The 21597-nt window shown below is 35.6% G+C and overlaps 1 non-coding gene across 1 annotated transcript; it reads left to right on the plus strand.

Annotated features, from left to right (window-relative positions):
• The first annotated feature begins 12933 nt into the window (after nucleotides 1-12933).
• On the plus strand, nucleotides 12934-13015 carry Trnas-aga (transfer RNA serine (anticodon AGA)). Its single transcript has one exon. It is a non-coding gene; the product is annotated as a tRNA-Ser (tRNA).
• The last annotated feature ends 8582 nt before the right edge of the window (nucleotides 13016-21597 follow it).

The raw sequence follows: 21597 nt of genomic DNA on the forward strand, positions 1-21597 counted from the left end.
TGCTGGTTTCGTCGGTGTACGGTAAAAGATATGCTGGCGGCAGTGCAGTCTGAGTTTCCCTTCTTTCGAAGATTGACCTTGGGATGACGGAACTTTTGCTGGTTTCGTCGGTGTACGGTAAAAGATATGCTGGCGGCAGTGCAGTCTGAGTTTCCCTTCTTTCGAAGATTGACCTTGGGGATGACGGAACTTTTGCTGGTTTAGTCGGAACTCAACATCAATGCGCTCACGAATGAACGGGATCAGTTGTTCAATTGATATTTGGGGGCGGCAAAATTTCATTTAAGAAGCGTAACAATCAACACCTGGAGGGATCATGCCCGTCGAAACCTAGCATAGATGCCACCCGATATCGTGCGGATAGCAGATCATTTTGAAGGAGGGGCATTTGAACCTACCATCTGACATCAGATATGACACCCGCAACTTCCTAGCGAAGTTCAACGTGCAACATCCAGAGTTGTCCTATCGAGGGCGTAAGCTGGAGCCATGGGGACGCTCTACATGGCGCGTGAATCCACAGTAGAAAGGAGGGGCTCGACACCGTCTCCACTGTAAACTGACACTTCTGGTGACAAGGAGGGAAGGTCAGTGGAGAGCCGTTTTGAGAGCTCTAGAGAAAGGAGAATCGGCGATGACACAAGAGGCAGAGATGGATGACGAGCCGACTGATTTTGAATTGATGGAGACGGAAGCCGCGATAAACACACAGTCAGGCCCTGGCGGTCAGTTGGGACCTTATAGCCCAAGAACAACTGTTAAGCTGTTGAAAGACTTCAGCGATACGGAAAGGAGCATCACTCTGACACCACCGCTGGGTTCTCCTCAGAAGAGACTGCAGCTGGAGAAGAAAAAAGCGGAACCCGAGGCCATACTCCTGAGTGATACCCCACGAGAGGGTAACAAAGGGAAAAAATAAGCAATTTTGAATACTCCTAATCTCGGGGCATGGAATGCATTGCTGCTTGATTTCAACAACAACTTGGCCAGAAAAACGTATATGGACAAGTTCAAAGAGGAGTTATGGGACGTGGTGGTGCAGCATGGGGAAACTCGTCCTTATGGAAAAGGGTATAGACCCTGATGCTGTAGAAGCACTAACGAGCAAGATGAAAAAAAAATTAGTTCAAGTGAAACTGCGACAAAGTGAAACTGCGAGAAAACTGATCTCAAGTCTAAAGCAATGTTGAAAAAGCTAAAACAAAACATCGTATTTCTTCCATTATATAAATGAATACTATGATTCCTAAACCACTTTCACCGAAAAAAAACTAGTTGGCTAAAGGAATCTGGCAGGCTTGAGTGACTTACTAGACTCGATGTATCAAGTCTAGGGATAACATCTGAAATTGATCTAAAACTCCACATGGTCAAGGCGAACAGAAGCTCAGCTATTGTTTACCTGGTGCCTGGCGGGCGTCACTCTTAGAGACTTGACTTCGAAGGACAAAGTGAGATCGGGAACAAACGCTTGAACAGCTTTGCAATGCTGGCACATTACTAGACTCGTTGCGATGCTGAACTCTGCCTGGAAAAGAGGAAGGACGCTATGTGTTTCGTGACATAGATCATGTCAGTTTTTACAAATGCAGTGATCCCAACTTGTCAACATACGATTTCGAGCAAAAAGTATAGAAAACAGGGTGACAAATTTCATACTAGACGTTTACCAAAGTGTTGACATAGAAAAGGTAGAGCTGACTACAGTAAAACTTGAGAATCAGTCCAAAATCATGATATTAGGCGATTATCGAATAAGAAGATAGAGAGCAGTCACGACACGCATCGCATCGGCCGATGATGAAGTCTGAAGAACAATCAAGACCATCTAAGAAAGGAATACCAAAACGTCTCTCGAAAAATTGGAATTGCCCTCAATCCTTTGTTGAACGCTGAAGCTGGAGCGACATATTTCAACTTCGAGGTAGCCACATTGTTGAAGTTTTTGGATCGAGAAGATATTAGAAGTGGATACTCTTAAGAGAGAGAAACCAGTCTTGTGCTCAATTCTAGAGGGGTTTGAAAACGACTTGTGTTTTAAGATCTGAAGAGTTGCGTCGGTTGGGAATGGGAAAGAGCATCATGAGTAAGAATTTGGACATGATTTTGATGCTGTCTAGACCCTTCTGGCTCTTGCATCCGCAATCGAATGTGAACAACCGCCGAATTGAAATTGCGTGACAATCGTGCTAAGAATCACTCTTGATCAGCTGCTGATTGCAATTGATGTATACAAACTCCTGAGAGAACCCGGGTCGAGATCCCGCTCAAAAACCGCTCAAGATTTGAGCGGTTTGAGCGGTTTTCCAGCAAGATTTGAGCGGTTTGGGCAGTTTTTTTGGAAAAACCGCTCAAACCGCTCAAATCTTGCTTAAAAAACCGCTCAAAAACCGCTCATTTCTTGCGGTGATTTTTGAACGGTTTTTCAAGCAAATTTGAGCGGTTTTTATGCGGTTTTTGAGCGGTCTTCCCGGGTCGAGGTCTCAGACTCAACTTTTCTCTTCTCTGCAAAACTCGAACGAACACGTTCATCCAGGGGCGACCAATATGTAGTAATTTTCCAAAAAGTGCCCAAAAACAGCATTTTTGACCAGCTCTTCACGTCAACACCCCAACCCCCCCCCCCCCCGCCCCAACTTACCCCCCTCCCCCCGCCAACGTACTCCCTCCCCCCAACTTACCCCCTCAACGTATCCAACATCCATCAAACCCCCCCCCCCCCCACCAACGTTTTGTAGAGACTGACAATAAAAATCCTGACAGTATATTTGTTGTGCATGTCTAAAACATTGAGCATATTCAGTAGAAAAAATACAGCAAATATTAAGCTTTCAGCATGTCCGAATAGACTAACGGATAAGGCGTCTGACGTCGAATCAGAAGATTGCGGGTTCGAATCCCTCTGTGGTCGACTTTTTATTATTAAATCTTGCGCCGTTTTTGAGCGGTTTTTTTAGATAAACCGCTCAAAACCGTTCAAATCTTGCGCGGTCTTTGAGCGTTTTTTTTAGATAAACCGTTCAAAAACCGCTCAAACCGCTCATTTTGAAGCAAGATTTTGAGCGTAATTGTCTAAAAAAACCGCTCAAATCGCTCAAATATTGCTTCAAATTAGGTGAAAAATCTCGACTCGGGAAGAGTTGTCTGCTTGTGTATAGAAGAAATCGTGAGTGCCTGCGACTAGGGATAGCCAAAAGCAACGAGTTTGGCTAGATCCAGAGTGCAACTTGACCAGGAACTTTCACAGTGAACTGACCTAGCGGTCCAAAACTTATGAAACCTTACAGCTCAAAGTTCTTGAGTTAGTTAGTTATCCTGATCTTGATTGAGTTACATACAAGAATTAACTCTAGACTTGGTCATGATGTCTTGAGTTGCTCATTTTGATTACAAGAGAGTGATTTATTTGATTATGGCCTTAAATCATTAGCGATTTTGAATTCCATCTCTAGTTGAACTGTTATTTGATTGAGATAGAAAAGCATGAGAGATAGTGTCTCTTGCCCTTGAGCCGATGGCTAAAGATTCTATCAGTTTTGATCTCAAATGTGACATAAGCGAACGACTGTTACATAGTGTTTTGTTAGCGCTCTTGTGTGAGCTTTAAGGCAGAACTTTCGAACAAGAATTGCACAAAAAATAGGCTAGTGCCAAAAAAGGATGAGGACCTGAGCGTCTTGAAAACGATACACAAACTGATGATGCCTCAACATGCGCCGCCAGAAGTGAACCCAGAATGGTCGAAGCTAAAGACGTGTGAATTGAAGGCAGGTAGCTGCCTGGACATGCGAGCGGACGGTGCTGCCCCCAATGTGATGGTGATACTTGCGTGCGGATCCTGTCATCACAGAATGAAAGTTTGATCACGTGGTTTGCCGACATAACTGAAACACAAGTAATATTCAGATGTTGGCAAACTGCTACGAAAGCACAACAGTGAACCTGGACTCCTCCTTGGGATTTTTCTCAAGGATTTGCAGTCTCAGGTCACTTAAGTTGTTGGACTTCAAACACCATATAGTCACTGCGGGAGTGTGGAGTCTCGGCCGGGAGTTTTAAAATTAAACCAGAAGCCCAATAAGGACTGGCAGGTTGGGCTAGAAGCAAAACTGGCATTCTCCGTGAGTGAAACTTATAGCCTGTAAGTCAACGCTAAATCACTCGTTGAACAAACCTGGCCAATTACTGTGAAAGTTTATATCCGTTGCATATGACGGTAGTGGAGATTGTTAGTCAAATAATCTGTTCTCAATCACAAAATGTGTTCGTTTAGCACGAATGTCTTGTCATTCCCATCATTTGATGAGGAAGCTATATGGGGCGGTGACCAGGGATAAAGAAAAATTGATGGAGATATGAAGAAAAAAGCTTCCGACCTACAAGAAACAGAATTATAGTGATTTCGAGAGACAGAGTATGAGCGGCAAAGTGACGAAGAAGATGCCTGTGGTGGATGAAAGTGTAAAGTATGTTTCCGTTTCATTTTTGAAAGACAACTTAAAATTTTTTAGCACTTGTGCAATATTTAGTAAATTATTATAATGTCTTTCTTTTAAAATTAAAAAATATCATAAGGTCACAAAATATCATGGTAACCTAAGTTACTTCACAAGTCCTCCATCATTTCATCAACTCAAAAACTGTGCCAATCGATCAGAATGTCATCAGTTTTAGTACGACGAAAAGAAACTTATCTCAACAAAAATGGCCGTAGTACAGGTTCATTGTGAAGGTTAGTGATGTGATTTAAAATAGGAATGAATTGGTAAAGATCAGTTTTGATCGGAATGTTTTTTCTAAGTTTGATCTGAGCGTGCATGACACGTAACGTTTCATTTTTTGCGACAACTGAAAACCACGAAATCAGAACAAAGATTTTCGCCACTAGAGATTACACGGAACCGACAGAAGTTAGTTGGAACGAAGATTACTGATATTCGAAGAAGAGACACGCTCAGAACTGTAAAGATTGCACAGTTAAAATTGTTAATGGACGACATATCCCGTGGATTAGCAAGGCTGACGGGAGGAATTTTAACCCTTGCTAATCATGAAGAAGAGACTCTTCACGAGTTTCGAAGAAACCGAAGGGGTCCGGGGTTGTGACTCAGAACTGTATTTTAACACCTTTTAGCTTCCCGGAGTGGCCTGAATTAAATTCATACACATCAACTTTCATTTTCAGGAAACTAGGATTTGAGGCAAAGGATCGATCCATCTCCAATGGATGGGATGATTTTCTCTGTATAAAATCAATCGTATTATGAAAACCTAACACTAGTAAAGTACCAGCCCTGTTTTTAGGAGTGACCTCGTGGTCTGGGGTACTGAGACCTAGCCATGAGCTCACTATTTTCACACGCAACTAAGTTAATTTGCGCGGTTTGGCTGATAGCCTTTGAACAGTAACAATTTTGTCTACCTATGTTACCAGAACCACACTAAATTGGCTACGGTAGAGACAGTTAAAAGAACGTAAAGCTCTATTTAAACGCTGGCCGATCAGTTCAAAGTCTAGCTTTACTTTCTGTCGCTATATACTTCCGGGCAAAGGTTACAAACCATGGGCAATTTTTCGCTAGTTTCTCATCATTTCAGTTTTTCACAAAAATCTAAAATTAGGTAAAATAAAATACAACGTCATTGAAAATGAGTAATAAGAGGGTAGGGAGTCAAGCCAATCAGATTGAAAAAATAATTTCAGCTCAGAAAAAAACGCAAATAATATCAAAAAATTAAACTGATATGAGGCTTCGGGTCTGTCAGATAGTTATACTACTTTGTATTTGTGTTCCTTTGGCTCTACGAGTAAAAAAACTTCTTTAAAAAAATGTATCCCTAATAATGCTAAGTACGCAGGCAGCTTTCTCAACCTATATTGCGTGGGAGATTCTATGCTCAAGGAAGCAACCTGCCTTTGGTTCCTCGTTATATGGGATCGAGTTTCTATAAAACTTACTCAGAAAAAATCTCAGTGCTAGGTCCTGCGGCACCCTACCTTTGGTTGAAAAATATATTCATCATCAACGAAATCTCTATATTTGTCAGTTTTGCTTTCTTTCGCCTCGGCCGCGGACAATCCGGGGATTCAAATCCGAGCGTCTGCTTTTTCTGCTATACTTTAGGGACTCAGTTAGTTTCTTGCCACTCCATCACATTTGTACCGAGCACCGTTATAACGTTTCAACACATGAAAAAGTCACAAAAATCGAAATTGAAATAAACCAAAAGAACATTCTGTCAATGTTAAATTTTCAGGTAGCCTTGAGACGTATTATTTCTGAAAATTGTATTTTACGTAACATTTTTTCCAAAGTAGATAAAACAGCATTTTAAACAAAGTAGTCAGATTTTTATACCTGAAAATGCAATAAAAATGTGCGAAAACTTTTCGTTCAATATACAAGTTTAATGCATAATTGTTTAGTCTTTCTTTTTACTAGTTATACTTTTTTTCAGTCACATTTTCTGTCAAATTCATATATTTTCTATTATTTTATACACCATTTTACCGATAATTCTTATCAATGTTTGCCTGCTGTATCAATCAATCATCAGTTGGTCTACTGTAAATTCTTGATGCTATAGATGGAAAAAAATTTAGAAACAATTACCGAAAAATGGTTCATGTGAAATCAGAAATAACCATTGACAATTACCGTTCATGTCAAACCATTGACAATTTGTAATCTCTATACCCTGCCCGGAAAATGGGCAACCATGACAGCGTAACAAACCTGTCTATGAAGCTGTGAGTGCAGCAATTTATAAGTGATTTAATAACTTCATCTGCCTTAAAACTTTCTAATTTTTAATATAATTTTTATTCGAGCATTTAAAATTTTTATCTATGTTTGCAGCAGGTGAGAGCAAAACTGATGGAAGATTTGGCATCTTGTTTACTTCCTCCAATTGGACCATTTTACAAGGAAGAGAAGCTATCACAATTTTTTTCAATAATTGAGATCTTTTATTAAAAACAATCTCTTCGTATGAGCGTCACCCTTTTAACGTTTTTTTTGGAGTTTTGGCTGTTGTAGCCTCATTGGGCCTGTTGACAATAATGGGTTCGTTTATTCTGTCTTAGATTGGTAGTTTTTTTTGTGATATTTGCCGTAGATGGGAGGGGTTATACGTTATACATGCCACTCGCGTAGTGAGTTTCAACGTCAATTTAGCACTGACCTCCTCTGAAATGTTATCAGTTTTTGTTCTGCTGTTGTGGGATTGGCTTCTCCCTCCAAGCGAATTAGATTTTTTAGAAGGCTTGCTATGTTGTCTTTATATTTGACTGTCGACTTTTCAAAGCTGATTTCATGATTGGGGGCTATTCTCATGCACGAAGGACCGAATGCGCGAAAAAACTCGTCAGCGAATGACCAAAAAATAAAAGTAGCCAAAAAACAAATTTTAAAAAAGAGCAATTGCCGTTTAATAAAAGGCAGGAAAATTTTGCTTCTTTCATAGCAAAACTCTTGAAATAAAAAAATTGTTCCAATTCGGCGGCGTCAGTGACAATTTGGAAATTTTGCATAATTCTGCCGTTTTTAAATTCGGCCACTATCAGTACTCATTCCCTAAAAATGTTCACCCGCATCTAGTTCAAGCGTTAATAATCGACTATATTCCGATTTAAGTACCAGTCTTACTAAAATTGAGAAACAATTGATTTTAATCAATTTATAGTCGAATATAATCTCTCTTTTTAAAATCAAATTATATTTAATTATAATCCATTATAATCGATCAAAATCGATTATAATTTCATCTAGTTTTCGATACAATAATAATCAATTATAATTGATTATAAACCATTCTTTTTATTCAAACTTCTAATTCATTAGTGTTCCACAAAAATCCATTATAATTGATTGTATTTGATTATAATCCTTTTTTTTGTCTATTTTGTTTTCGAATTTGCATCTAAATTGCTTATATTTTATGCTTTTTGTAGACGTTGGTTTCTATGAAAAAATGAGAAAAATGATTTTAACGTTTTCCAATCATTTCAAATTTATCAGGTTTTTTTTATTTCTTTCCCATTAAAGTTGTTTTGTGATGCATAATTTCAGATTTCTAACCAGCAAAGCATCAGCAAATTGATTTAGTTTTATGATCAATTCGGAAGATTTTTTTTTCATGTACCGCTGGAACCTTTCCACAAATATGAGAAGATCTCTATGAAACTTTTAATTTGTGGTAAAATTTTGTATTCAGATGAACCAAAGTGTTCAAGAGATCTCTCTTTTAGAGATTTTCTTTTTGACGCAAAAGTAATAACCCATAAGATATAAATTGAATATCGTTTTTGAATTGACAAAATTTTGGCAAAATAAGAGATTATAATCGATTATAATGGATTATAATTGATTTTAAGAGTTTTTGTAAGAACTAAAGAACTATAATCAATCATAATCAATTATAAGAGCTTATAATCACTTGGAAAATATTACGATTATAATCAATTATAATTCCTTTGAACACCTAATTTTGGTTATTTTTATCAATTATAATTGTCAAAAAATTATCATAATAATCCGTTATAATCGATTATATTCCGATTTTAGTACCAGTCTTACTAAAATTGAGAAACAATTGATTTTAATCAATTATTAGTCGAATATAATCTCTCTTTTTCAGATCAAATTATATTTGATTATAAACCACTATAATCGATTATAATCGATTTTAAATTCATCTAGTTTTCGATACAATTATAATCAATTATAATTGATTATAATCCATCATTTTTATTCAAATTTCTTTTTCATTAGTTTCCAACAAAAATCCAATAAAATCGATTGTAATTGATATTAATCCTTTTTGTTTGTCCATTTCATCTTCGAATTTGCATCTAAATTTTTTTTATTTTATGCTTTTTGTAGACGTTGTTTCCCATGAAAAAATGAGAAAAATGTTTTTATCTTTTTCCAATCAATTCAAATTTATAAGGTTTTTTCTATTTTTTTCCCATTAAAGTTGTTTTGTGATGCATACTTTAAAATTTTTAACCACCAAAGCATCAGCAAATTGATTTAATTTTATGATTGATTCGCAAGATTCATTTTTCATCTACCGCGGGAATCTTTCCACTTATATGAAAGGATCTCTATGAAACTTTTGTTTTGTGGTAAAACTTTGTGTTCAGATGAACCAATGTGTTCAAGAGATCTCTTTTTTAGAGATGTTCTTTTTGACGCAAAAATAATAAACCATGAGATATAAATCGAATATAGTTTTGAATTGACAAAATTGTTGCAAAATAAGAGATTATAATCGATTATAATTGATTTTAAGGGTTTTTTGTAAGAATTATAATCAATTATCAAATTGATTTTAAGGGTTTTTTGTTAGAACTATAATCAATTATCATCGATTATAAGAGATTATAATCTCTTGGAAAATATCACGATTATAATCAATTATAAATCCTTTAAACACCTAATTTTGGTAATTTTTATCAATTATAATTGTCAAAAAATCATCATAACAATCCGTTATAATCGATTACTTACGCCTAAACTTGGATGAGGGTACTTTCTTTCCAAATTTTAGATTACTGAAATCTGGTTGGCTGATTTTTATTTTCGCGCATTCGGTCCTTCGCGTATGAGGGATTCCACCTTCATGATTTACTCCCCACTTATTTCTTCATCATGTTGTCTTTTCCGGTTGATTTCCCCGCCCTGTGTCAATTTTTAAACTTAGGACATTTGAAAAAAGTCCAAAAAACATCAATCATCAAATGATTTTTAACCATCGATTTTCAATAACAAATTAAGAAATAAAACTGACTGATATATTGTTTATGAGAAAGTATAGGATCCTTTTGCCTTTTTTACTTTTAAATTCTAAAACTCCGTCTAAAAACGCCACCGTCTGGCACTTTTTGGCTTAAACATCCCAATATAATACTTACCTTATTACCTGTCTGAAATTTTCGATCGTGGAACTCGGTTGATTTCTTGTTGGCTCCACTCGAATGGGTCATCTAGATGACTCCTTTAGTTAACTCCACATAGATTCCCTAGGTACTGCTCTTGCTCTTTTAGTAATTATTTTTTCTAGCAGTTCAAATGCATTTTTTTACGTCTAAAATATGACAGAGGCATTTTAATTGCAAAAAAGTCAAAGTCATGGAATCATGAGGCGAATTATGATTTCATGAATTTGGTCACAAGGTGGGCGATTTATGTTAAAAAGATAACGGTTGGTATAAATAGTAATGGGTAAAAAAATCACTCTCGACATTAATTTTTTCAACTGCAAATGCTGCTACCACAAATAATTTGAATTTTTTTTTTAGTGTTAACTTTTATGATTTCAATTTTATGGCCCCACTTGATATTCAACACCTTCTCTGTAAAAAAAAAACAGCAAACTTCAGTTTGGTCTTGAACTGATAAATTTACGCTTTGAACTCAAATTAAAAAACGATTATCTACTCCATCATTGAAAAAAACGGTGGCTATTTTGCGTTGTTAAGCGCTCGAACGAGGCGCAGTAGAATAATGAAGCATTTGAGGGTTTCGGCCTTCAGTTAAAATTAGTGAAGGTTGAGTTTGAGAATCCTGAGGAGCTCTTTCTTGTTGACTTATGGGCTTTTTGGTTCATTTAGTTTTTTTTGTATTTTTGTCGCAGTCCCCAAAAATTAGGTTTGACTCTGAGCTGAATTTGGAGGTGGACTTTTTAATCTATCTTTTGGGCTGATTTGATCACGATAAGTGAATTGCGAATTGCTCGTAACGGAGGCTTCTTAGGGGCTGGGTTTGTCCAATATGTGTATTAAAGATATATCTGTAGCTGCAGGCGGTGAAATTTGAGCGTGCGGATTGATTGGTTTTCAGTCGAGATAACGCCAATAAATGATTTAGCCGAGATATACAGAAGGTTCAGACTTACTAAAATTGTTTTCACAACGCTGAACCCATATCAATTGACCTGGAGTTTTTTCGCAATTGATCTGGAATTTTTCACGTTTTTTTTTTTAATTTTTCAAGCTTTTATAAACTGAACATTGTGGTTGCTCAAATCGGACCAAGTTAACATCCTAAATCCCTCCAAGAGGATGTTAACTTGGTTCTAAGTTGGGATTTTTCAGCCAATCAGAATCGAGCATTTTACATGCAGCGCTTAGCAAATTTAATTTATATTGAACACAGTGGTGGAGGGTCTTCACTTGGTCTATTTGGGGGGGGGGGGGGGGTGTTGGGGGGGGGGGGGTGTGTTGGGGGGAGGATGTTAACTTGATCAACAGAACAGTATTCGCTCTTAACAAATCCCCCCTCCCCCTGTAAATAAAAACACCCGTACCCAGTAAATTTTCTAAAACAGATCTGAAATTCTTTATTTTTTGTGTAAGTTAACTTTCAGATCTGAAATTCTTTATTTCAGATCCTAGATAAGAATAAACCAATTTCAGATCTGAAAAATTATTTTTTGAGAAAAATGGAAAATTTCAAAATTTTGAATTGACTCTTGAAGTTTTGTTACGTGTCTTGCTGAGCATGAAAACATTAAATTTAGATCAAAAATGGGATCAAGTTAACATCAAATTAAATCGTCCCTAGAATTAGACAGTGGAAAAATTTCTGCGATTAATTCTCACATCAATCTTTTGTATTGGTTTCTGTCCAATAAGCAGTAAAACAGCCTAAGGTAGATGATATTTTCAAGTTCTATCTGTTTTAGATGATTATGGATTTATCAAAAAAATTTGTTCGTATCATTGCATAAAGTAGATTCGTTAGTAGTAGCTGCTTAGTAGTTTTGCGAAATTTTCCATCTCGAATCCCACACGTTTGGCCGTAATAAAATAAATAAGTCAACCAAACTTTTGAGACCAGAAATAGCCAAGAAAAAGAAATTTTCAGATCTGAAATAGTCAAGAAAAAGAAAATTTCAGATCTGAAATAGCCAGGAAAAAGAAGTTTTCAGATCTGAAATTATATCTGAAATAGATTTTTTCAGATCTGAAATAACCATCTGAAATTAGATCTGAAATAGCCCATCCTTAAAGTATCCAAGCGTTATTTAAACATTTCACAAATCACAACCATTTCAGATCAGAAATTTAGATCTGAAATAGATTATTTCAGAACTGTTTTTAGAAAATTTACTGGGTTATGAGCAGTAAATTCGCACTAGAGCGTTGTATGTAAATTCGATTTTTGCTGCATTCTGATTTTGCTGCATTCGGGGGGGGGGTGGACTTTCTTTTTCCATAAGACCTGGGTGCCCCCCACACCTTCACACGAGCACCAATTTTATGGTCTAACGAGTGGTTTTACAAAGGTTGTGGTTGATTATAAAGAACAAATATTTTTGTCATGGCCTAATTTATCTGCATGTCAATTTTTGAACAGTAACTTTAATTATAAAAATTTGCAGGTGGGAAGGAAAAAGAGCTCTAACTGGAATAGGGTCCAAAATTTAGCAATATAACCTGAATCACAGGGAGTGTAATCTCTATTATGTTTTATGTTGGTATAACTTTATACGTTGCGCCTTGTATGGGCGCGGATTTTTCCCCTGGCCTTGACCGGTGGTCATACAGACCTTTCTTTGCCAGAGACTTTCCCCGAAACAGATCGACCATGAGTCTTAAGTAGTTTCGTTCAACCATCCTGTGATTAAGATACAATATCTTCAGAAGTAGACCATAACGAAACAGCTGTGCAGGAAACAAAACAGCCAACATTAAATTTTTTCATATTTAAAGTAAGATCAAATCATACAAATTGTTATAAGACACGTCTAATTCAAATATTACTCATGTTGTGTCAGTTTGTCTCAGTTTTATGAACATTAGCGATGATTCGAATTGAATCGTTATAAGCTTTTAAGAATAAATTTATGAAATAATAAAACAGCAGAAGAAAGGCAGATATATAACAACCAAACTATGATTCTCTCAAATTACAGTTTCAATAAGCAGTCATGGCCGAGTGGTTAAGGCGTCTGACTAGAAATCAGATGGGATCTTCCCGCGTAGGTTCGAATCCTGCTGACTGCGAGTTTTTTTTTTAAATCTAGTAGAATTGATAGAAATAAATCCCCCATGTCTATTCTTTCACGCCAACATTGCTAAATTCTCTATTCGCTGCGCCGAAAATTAAAAACCTATTCACAAAGCCGAAAATTAAAAAGCTATTCACAAAGCCGAAAATTAAAAAGCTATTGTCCACTGCGCCGAAAGTGTATTCTTCCTAATTACAAAGAATGGCAAAAATATAATTAATTGCGGCAAATTTCCGACATTACAGTCTAGTATTCGTTCAAATCCGGGCTCGGATCTACTTAACAATTATTTCCCCCCCTATCACAAAAGGGGGGAAATTGTTAAGTAGGTTCAGCTAGCAAATTACTAGCAAATTAGTCGAACTTTCAGCCAATCAGAAGGCAGCAAATTCTGAAACCGAGAAAGTTCTAATTGGCAACAGCTGTTACACTTAGCAAATAAGCACGTAAAATGAACTTAGCAAATGAGCGCGTAAATTATGGGGGGAGGGTGAATTCCCATAGGTTCCAACATTCATAGGTTCCAAAAATAAAAAATCAGTCGCATAAGTTCCAAAATTTATCTTCTTGAATTCTGATTGGTTGAAATTTGAGCCAACGAATTTATGGATCGATTGTTTACTGTTCAACCAGCATAAGCTCAAGCTGTAGAATAGTGACCGCCGCAGCCGCGCCAACGTGTTGCGAGCTTGCCACCAAAGGGTAGGACTCTAAACGAAATTTAGAGCCGGTTATCGCCGCGAAGCAGGTACCAGATTCTTAAGCAGGTACCATAGGGGGGAAAATGTTAAGTAGATCCCCGGGCTCTTTTCCAGTTTCCCACCCCCTCGTAAAATTTCAAAATAAAGCTGTTCAAAAATTATTCTCACGGCATTTAACATGTAAAAAAGCAGGTTGTGGAAATTTGTTCACCCGCTCACGCTGACACGTTTTAATGGTAACTTCTCAAAAGGCATAATTCCCAAATGGCATAAAAAAGAATTTTTTCCCAAATGGCGTAGATTTCAGGTTTTAATTATAGTTCAGACGTTTTCTATCAATTTTTAATTCTAAAGTTTTGACAGGAACGAAAACGGAGGCGGAGCAATCAGCAGAATGGTCCAAATGCAGAAAAACAGAAAAATTTTGACTTATATTGGTTTATACGGGCTATTTGATAGAACAATTATTAGAATCGTCAAAAATACCAAGAAAACGATTAAATATGCATGAATTGTCTAATTTCATTAAGTTTTTTTATTAATTTTTTTTTAAAAATTCTTGATTAAATTACTCAAATTGTGCATAAAATGTTCGTTGCGTTGGTATGACGAGTGAATACGCGGTTGTCTAAATACTGCTATGTAACCAGCTTATGCTTTGCGGTTTTGCTAATAAATTCTGCTATCTTTTAAAGATCAAATGTCAATCAACATTTGAATTGACAATTTGACAAATTTTTCAAAATTGTCCGCGAAAAAGTTTTTCTCGATTTTTCTAATGCAACTGTTGCATAAAATTTATGCCATTTGGGAATTATGCCATTAGAGTCGTAATCGTTTTAATGCATTTTTTTACATAAAAGGTCATTTTAAATAAGTTTTCATATATTTAATTTCCGAAAAAATCTAAGGAACTGGAAAAGAGCCAAATTCCCATCACGAAAAATGTTTAACTTTATTTTTCACCAAAACTCAATTTGCGCGTTTTTTTTTCTCAAATTTTCTACCTTAAAAGGCGAGGGAGGTTTTACCAAGTAGCAAAACGTAAAATTTGGTTAAAAATACACTGCGACATTTTTCTGAATGACGAAATCATACTTATTAAACGATTGAGAACTAGGTGTCTTATTCTCAAGGAACCTGGTTTTTTTCAAGGGATCACTTTATCATAGTAGTACCAATTTAAAAGCTCATTCTGTATGAAATATGGGGGATCCTTTTCCTCCCCCAACCCACTTGCAGTTTCTTACAATTAAATTTTATGTTCAAATTGTCCGAACATGACAAAAACTGGCATGCAGACTGATTGGGCTATGACAAACATGTGTGTTCTTCATAACAAGCAAACCTTGGAAAACCACTCCTTACAGCAAAAAATTGATGCACGTGTGAGTTGGGGGGGGGGGGTCAGGAAAAAGAGCACCGAGCGTACTAAAAAATTTTTTTCGGGGCAGATTTCAGAAATATGCAAGCGAGGGTTGACCATTCCTCAAAAAAATTAGGTTTTTTTACTTATTCCGCCTAAATTTCTTCTTATAACAATTTTGTATTATTCAACGTATAAATACAGAATAAAACACTGATAGCACAGAGAGCACTGGTTGTTTTGGTTAATAAAACGATCACAGTATTCTTTAGCCGATTTCTAACAAGGCAGAATTTCGAGCAGATGTGAAAGTGGTCATTTTTTCTTGGAGCTTTCTTCTGCGTTTTTCTTTCTGGTTAGGGTGAAATTCTGCAGCATGTTTGAAAAAAATTGAATATTTAAGCAAATATTAGATATTTTCGCCATTTCGATTTATTTGAAGTCGACTTTAAATGGTGGAAAAAAAAAACATTTTTATGATGGCACTGTAGTTTGTTTGGCTGATTCTAGCCAATCAGATTAAAGCAAAATAGTTGATTTTAAGACATTTTATTATCGATTTTTGGGTGCTAAAGTAAAAGACCCAAAAATCACCTAGCTTAGAACTTTTTAGAAGATTGGTAGGAATTTTCCGCTATCTTACACATTTCTTATAAGAAAAGTTCTAATATAGTAATTTTTTCCCAAAAATCAAAAATTTGCCAAAATTTTTTTCAATCTATTTCTAATTCGAAAGAAAATTTTCGCGTTTTTCTATTTTATGCCTTCAAAAGTTCTAAAAAAAGTTTTTATTTTGTATGCATTTTGAACAAAAAATGTCTAAACGAAATAATTGAAATTTGTTTTCAATGACTTTCTTAATTTTTTGTAATTATTTTAAATTATTTTTGAGACAATAAAATTTCAATTTTGACGAATCATGTCATATAGCTGCGGACGTGTTGTATGAGGGGTTCGAGTATATAACGCCAAAAATATCTACTTAGCACAATCTATTATAAAAACTAACTTTATTATGTTAGTAGGGTTTTCAGAAAACTCATGTAGCGAAACGAGTCATTTGGTTTCTGAGGTTCTGTTATTATACTCTCTGTCATCGGAGAATTTCTGAACTGGTTATAAAATCTCAAAAAAGTTGAGAAACAACACGCACAAAAATTTTCAATATTTATTTTTAAAAATTTCGTATCTTAAAACTTTCTTGCAACAAAAGTCACTGTTTTACATTTTTCTTATTAATTAAATCCCTAACTTGTGACGCTCCTAGAGCCAAAGTTTGTACAAAGCACTAAGATTCTTTTAAGGAAAATTCTAAGATAGCGAGTTTTGTTCAACCCGGAGGAACAAAATTTCGAGTGAATTTGGGCTGTGATTGGATCAAGCATTCATCTGCCCTAGCTTTTTGTGAAAAAAGCTCGGATCAACTCTACAATATCATTCAAAATCGAGTCAGGGGGGCGAAAATACATTTTTAAAATGATTTTGTTTTGGGCAAAGCCTGTGTTCATTGCAAATTAACTGTTTCATTAAGAAAATTTGATCGAAAAAACTAATTTAGGTTCTAAACAGCATATCAATGCAATCACAGGACCAAGTTAACATCCTCCCCCTTAACTAGACAAAATTAAGACCTTCCTCTCCAGCACTCAATTTGGAACAAAAGCTGCGGGTAAAAAGCTGCTCGATTCTGAGTTGCTAAAAAATTCAGCTTTGACCTAAGTAAACGTTTTCCCCTAAATCGGTTTAGGGGGAGGATGTTAATTTGGTCCCAATTTTGCATCAAAAATTGTTAAAATCATTCTTTTTTGAGCGTTTGTTCGAAATATTTTAGGCTACGTTTTAGTAATTAGACAATCGCGTATTCATACTCGCCAGTAAATAGACAGTTACTATATTAACCAATCAGAATTAGGATGAGAAAGCTGAGGAAATATTTTTTCATTATTTGCTGCTTCTGATTCCCTCTCTCAGATCTGACTGGTTCAAATATTTTGTGTCTTCTTACTGACAATTATGCATTCGCGGTTGTCTTCTTATTCCTACGTAAGCGAAGCATGCATTTCGAACAAACACTCAAATAAAAAAGATTTTTACATTACATGTTTTGATGCTTGATTATGACCAAGTCAACATCCTCCTCCCTAAATCGATTTGGGGGAGGGGATGCTAACTTGGTTCAAAATTCGATTTTTCAGCCAATCCGAATCGAGCATTTTACGCGCAGCGCTGAGCAAATTTCGGCCAAATTGAATGCTGGTGAGGAAGATCTTAACTTGTCCTAGTTTAAGAGCAGGATGTTAACTTGAACGTGCGATTGCATTGATATGCCCTTTAATTACCTAAATTAATGTTTCCAATATTTTTTTTTGATAGAAACATTTAAATTTTGATGAACGTAGGCTATACTCAAAGTGAATTCTTGAAAAGCTGGTATTATTGCCTCTCTGAATCAATTTTGGGAGACGTTGTACGGTTGATTTGAACTTGCTCTGACATTAAGCTGAGGCAAATGAGTTGTTGATATGAACACAGCGCGAATCTTATCGATATTTAGTTTTTTGCATGTTTTTTGCATGCGAAAAAAAAAATTAGCACGCGCGATGCTTAAGCTAATTATAATAGGCTCTGTTTTAATAATGATAATTATAGTTGGCTCTGCTTGGCTCTTCCCCCCATTTTTAAAACCTTTTTTTTTCAGTTACAATGAAAAGAGTCGCTTGGCAACCAAAAGAATCCCGATCGATACCCATACGCTGTCAATTTTTGTAAAATTGGTCTGAATTGAAAAACATCACCCCAGGCAAAAAAAATTCCTCACATTCTCCCCCCAAATGATAAAAGAAACGAAAACGAAATTTTTGTAAAAATATTTGATCGATATTTCTACGAAATGCTGACTGTCAATTTGAAGCAAATTTGAAGCAAACGAAAAAAATTTCAGAAATTTTAGCCGCGAGAGGTTCTTTTTCTGTTTTTTGTAGCCGCGAGAGGTTCTTTTTCCGTTTCCTCTATATAATTTTCACAACACTGAATCTAATTTCTGAGACAACACTCTTTTCATTTTTGTAGTTTATGGTTTTTTGAATTGGTTCAAGGCTTTAGATATCAGCTTTGTGTTTCGTGGTGATATCGATCCAGTTTTGTTCAAAAAAATTTCGTTTTTCTTTTTGATTATTCAAGAGGGTGGCTACAACAAAAACTTGAAGCACTGATCAAAAATATAAAAGATTAAAAGTTTGAGTACGATAGGGCTTCTTCAATGGAATATCATTTTAAATTTTCTCATTTTTAAAAAGGGTTTGAATTTTGCATTGGTTGAACGGGAGGCGTACCAATATGCACAATGGTCTACGAGCAGAATAGGTCCAATAGCCATTACGAGGCCAAACTGAGCATTTTGTGCATTGTGAGCGGATTCCACAACAAGGACGCTCCCTTTTTTCTTCTTTTGTTCTTTACTAGCCTTTGATCGTTCCGACAAAATTTCAACATGTTTAAAGACTTGTCTCTGGAATGCAGGAACATACAGATACAAAATTGTGCGCCTATGCAGTGCACAGTTTGAACTCGTAATGGCTAAAAAACTGAAAATATTAACTTTTACTGATTAATACGGGCAAATTGATAAAACAATTAACAGAATCGTCAATAATACCAAGAAAATGAATAAATTACTCATGAATTGAATAGTTTCCTCAATTTTTTTCGTCATGAATTTTTTGAAAATCTTGATTTAATTACTCAAATTATTCTTAAAATGTTAGTTTCTTCGGTAATATTGACTATTTTTATAGTTCATTTACCGATCAGCTCATAAAAGTTGATATTTTTCTGTTTTTCTGCTCTTGAACCCATTCTGCTCTTTGACCATTCTGCTTATTGACTGGCCACCGGTTGAACGGTATCTCAATTTCAATTCCTCTACAGGCCAGGTTACTTAATCTTTACCAAGTAAAAAAATTTCTGCGACCATTCAGAAAAATAAATTTTATTTTTCGAGCTTTTGTTAAATTCATTGTTTTATTTCATTATACACACAAAATTTGCAAAGCAATAATTTTTTTCACCTTGAAATTTTTCTGCTGAGAAGATGGATCAAATAAACGGTCAATCCAAATAAAGCGCAAATTCATTGGAAATTTTGTTCCGCCGAAATATTAAATTCAGCCTAGACAAAAAGCTTGGAATTTTTGTGTTTAAGATTGATAATTATAAATCAAATCCAAACGCAATTTCTGACTTGACCTAAATGATCAACCAAGCAGAACGCGCGAATTGGATCCCATTGAATGTTACTGAAAATATAATTACTTCAGTTGAACAGCCAACATTGAAAAAGCTATCGTTCTTCCATCTCAGCCGTTTTTCCACTTCAAAGTAGTTATTAAGCTGTTGATGCAAAAATGAATCTGTTGATTCACAGAATTTTAGGTTTTCTCGAAGGAAGGGAAGAACTTCGAAAATTTGTCAGTTTTTGTTAGGTGCGTAGACTAAATAGATTTTCAGAGCTCTCCCTGTTCATATTACTCAATCGTTACTAGACAATAAAAACACTCTGTAACCGTTCAGAAACGTAACTTAAATTTTTTTTGAGCTTTCAAACCCAGGGGTGGATCTAAGATTTTAAAAAAGTTTTGAAAATTCCGTCGACCTTTTTTAAGGTCGACCAAATTGATTCCTGTGCCCTCCCAAAGCAATTAAAAGACCCTGTTTTGGCCAAACTTTCTGTGCCGCATGCAAAATTTTGAAACAGCAGGCCAGAAAAGGCGTTTTTAGTTACTTTTTGGAAAATTTTGACCAAAAAATCACTTTTTTTTGGCGCTTTTCCCCTTAAAATCAGTAGCGGATTTAAGGGAAGGGGGAGGGGGGTTGACGCCCCTCTTCCTCAGGGATTTGACCCCCAGCCGACCCAATGAGTCTCTTTGTCCGATTTTTTGAGATATCCATTTTGGCTGACGCCTTTTTTGGCCTTTTTTGGCCTTATTTGCCTACGGCGCAGAAAATTTGGTCAAAATTGGTTTTTATAGTGGTAGAGAGCTCACAAAATCAATTTGGTCGACCTGAAAAGAAGCCAAAAGTTTCAAATTTTTTTTTTGAAATCCGCCCCCCTTGAGAAATTCCTAGATCCGCGCCTGCTTAAAATTATTAAAAATTGGCGCCGAAGGCACCTTTTCAAAAATTTTAATGTCCATCAGCCAAAAGCTGTCATCTCAAAATATTACAAAAGGGGGACCTTTAGGGTTGTAGCCCCCCTCTTCAAATGATGAAAAACGAAAACTAAATTTCTTATTACAAAATTGGATCGATATCACTACGAAACACTAAGTTGATATCTAGAGCCTTTTTCAAAAATCCTTCAAAATTTTGAAAAGCTGTATTTTTGGCCATGTTTTTTTTCTTCAAATTTAAGCCTGTGAAACAGAATTAAGTCTTTCAAAGTGTTTTAAGAAACCTCAAAAACTAATTCGGCTGAGCTTTAAAAAATTGTACGATGAAAAACTGTTCTCGGCAATTTCATTTTCATGAAAAAAAATTGTACGATGAAAAACTGAAATTGCCGAGAAAATGAAATTGCCGAGAACAGTTTTTCATCGTACAATTTTTTTAAGCTCAGCCGAATTAGTTTTTGAGGTTTCTTAAAACACTTTGAAAGACTTAATTCTGTTTCACAGGCTTAAGTTTGAAGAAAAAAAACATGGCCAGAAATACAGCTTTTCAAAATTTTGAAGGATTTTTGAAAAAAGCTCTAGATATTTTCCTAAACATCAATTAGGGGCTTAAAATGTATGAAAAAGCCAAAAACAGTTATTCGTACCAAAACAAAAAAAAATAATTTTTTTTCTGATTTGAAATAATTTATATTTAATCTAGAATTCTGGTCCGAAATTTTTTATGATATGATTAAATATAACAGGGATTTTCTTAAAGTGTTTTTTTTCTCATCTAATTTCTGATCAGAAATTAGCTTAATTTAGGCTATTTTTGGTTTTAAAAAAGTCTAATGGTGGTGCTTGGACTCCCGACCTGCCATTGAATAGATGGATGTGCTAACTGCTAGGCTACATGATCTGATAATTTGGTATAGTCTTAGCAATCGTACAATTTTGTAGGTGTTCGGTTTATTTGTTATTTTAATTATTAATGAGAACTTCTATATGGGTCCTAGCTAGAATCCTTAACTTTCAAAGAAAAAAAATTCTTTTCAACTCCCCCCATTGTTCAAAATTTTCTGTTTCTTAGTTGCCTCACGTGTATTAATATTACGATGCAAGGTATGAAAATCGGGCTTTTGTTCCACCCCACCCTCCATTTTTCAAAATGAGTTTTAGAAAACTATTTTAACATGGTCACACTGCAATGCATGAAAAAACTAACGATAGTGAACAGATTTTCTTTTCATTGTTTGCAAAATAACATTTCGCGTTTACCCATAATAACACGTAAAACATAAATCAAAATAGGAGTTTTGAAAGGTGCGGAGAAGTGCAAGATAGCCCAAACGTGTTTACA

Source organism: Symsagittifera roscoffensis, chromosome 1 (genome assembly GCF_963678635.1).
Source record: "Symsagittifera roscoffensis chromosome 1, txSymRosc1.1, whole genome shotgun sequence".
NCBI classification, from domain to species: domain Eukaryota; kingdom Metazoa; phylum Xenacoelomorpha; order Acoela; family Convolutidae; genus Symsagittifera; species Symsagittifera roscoffensis.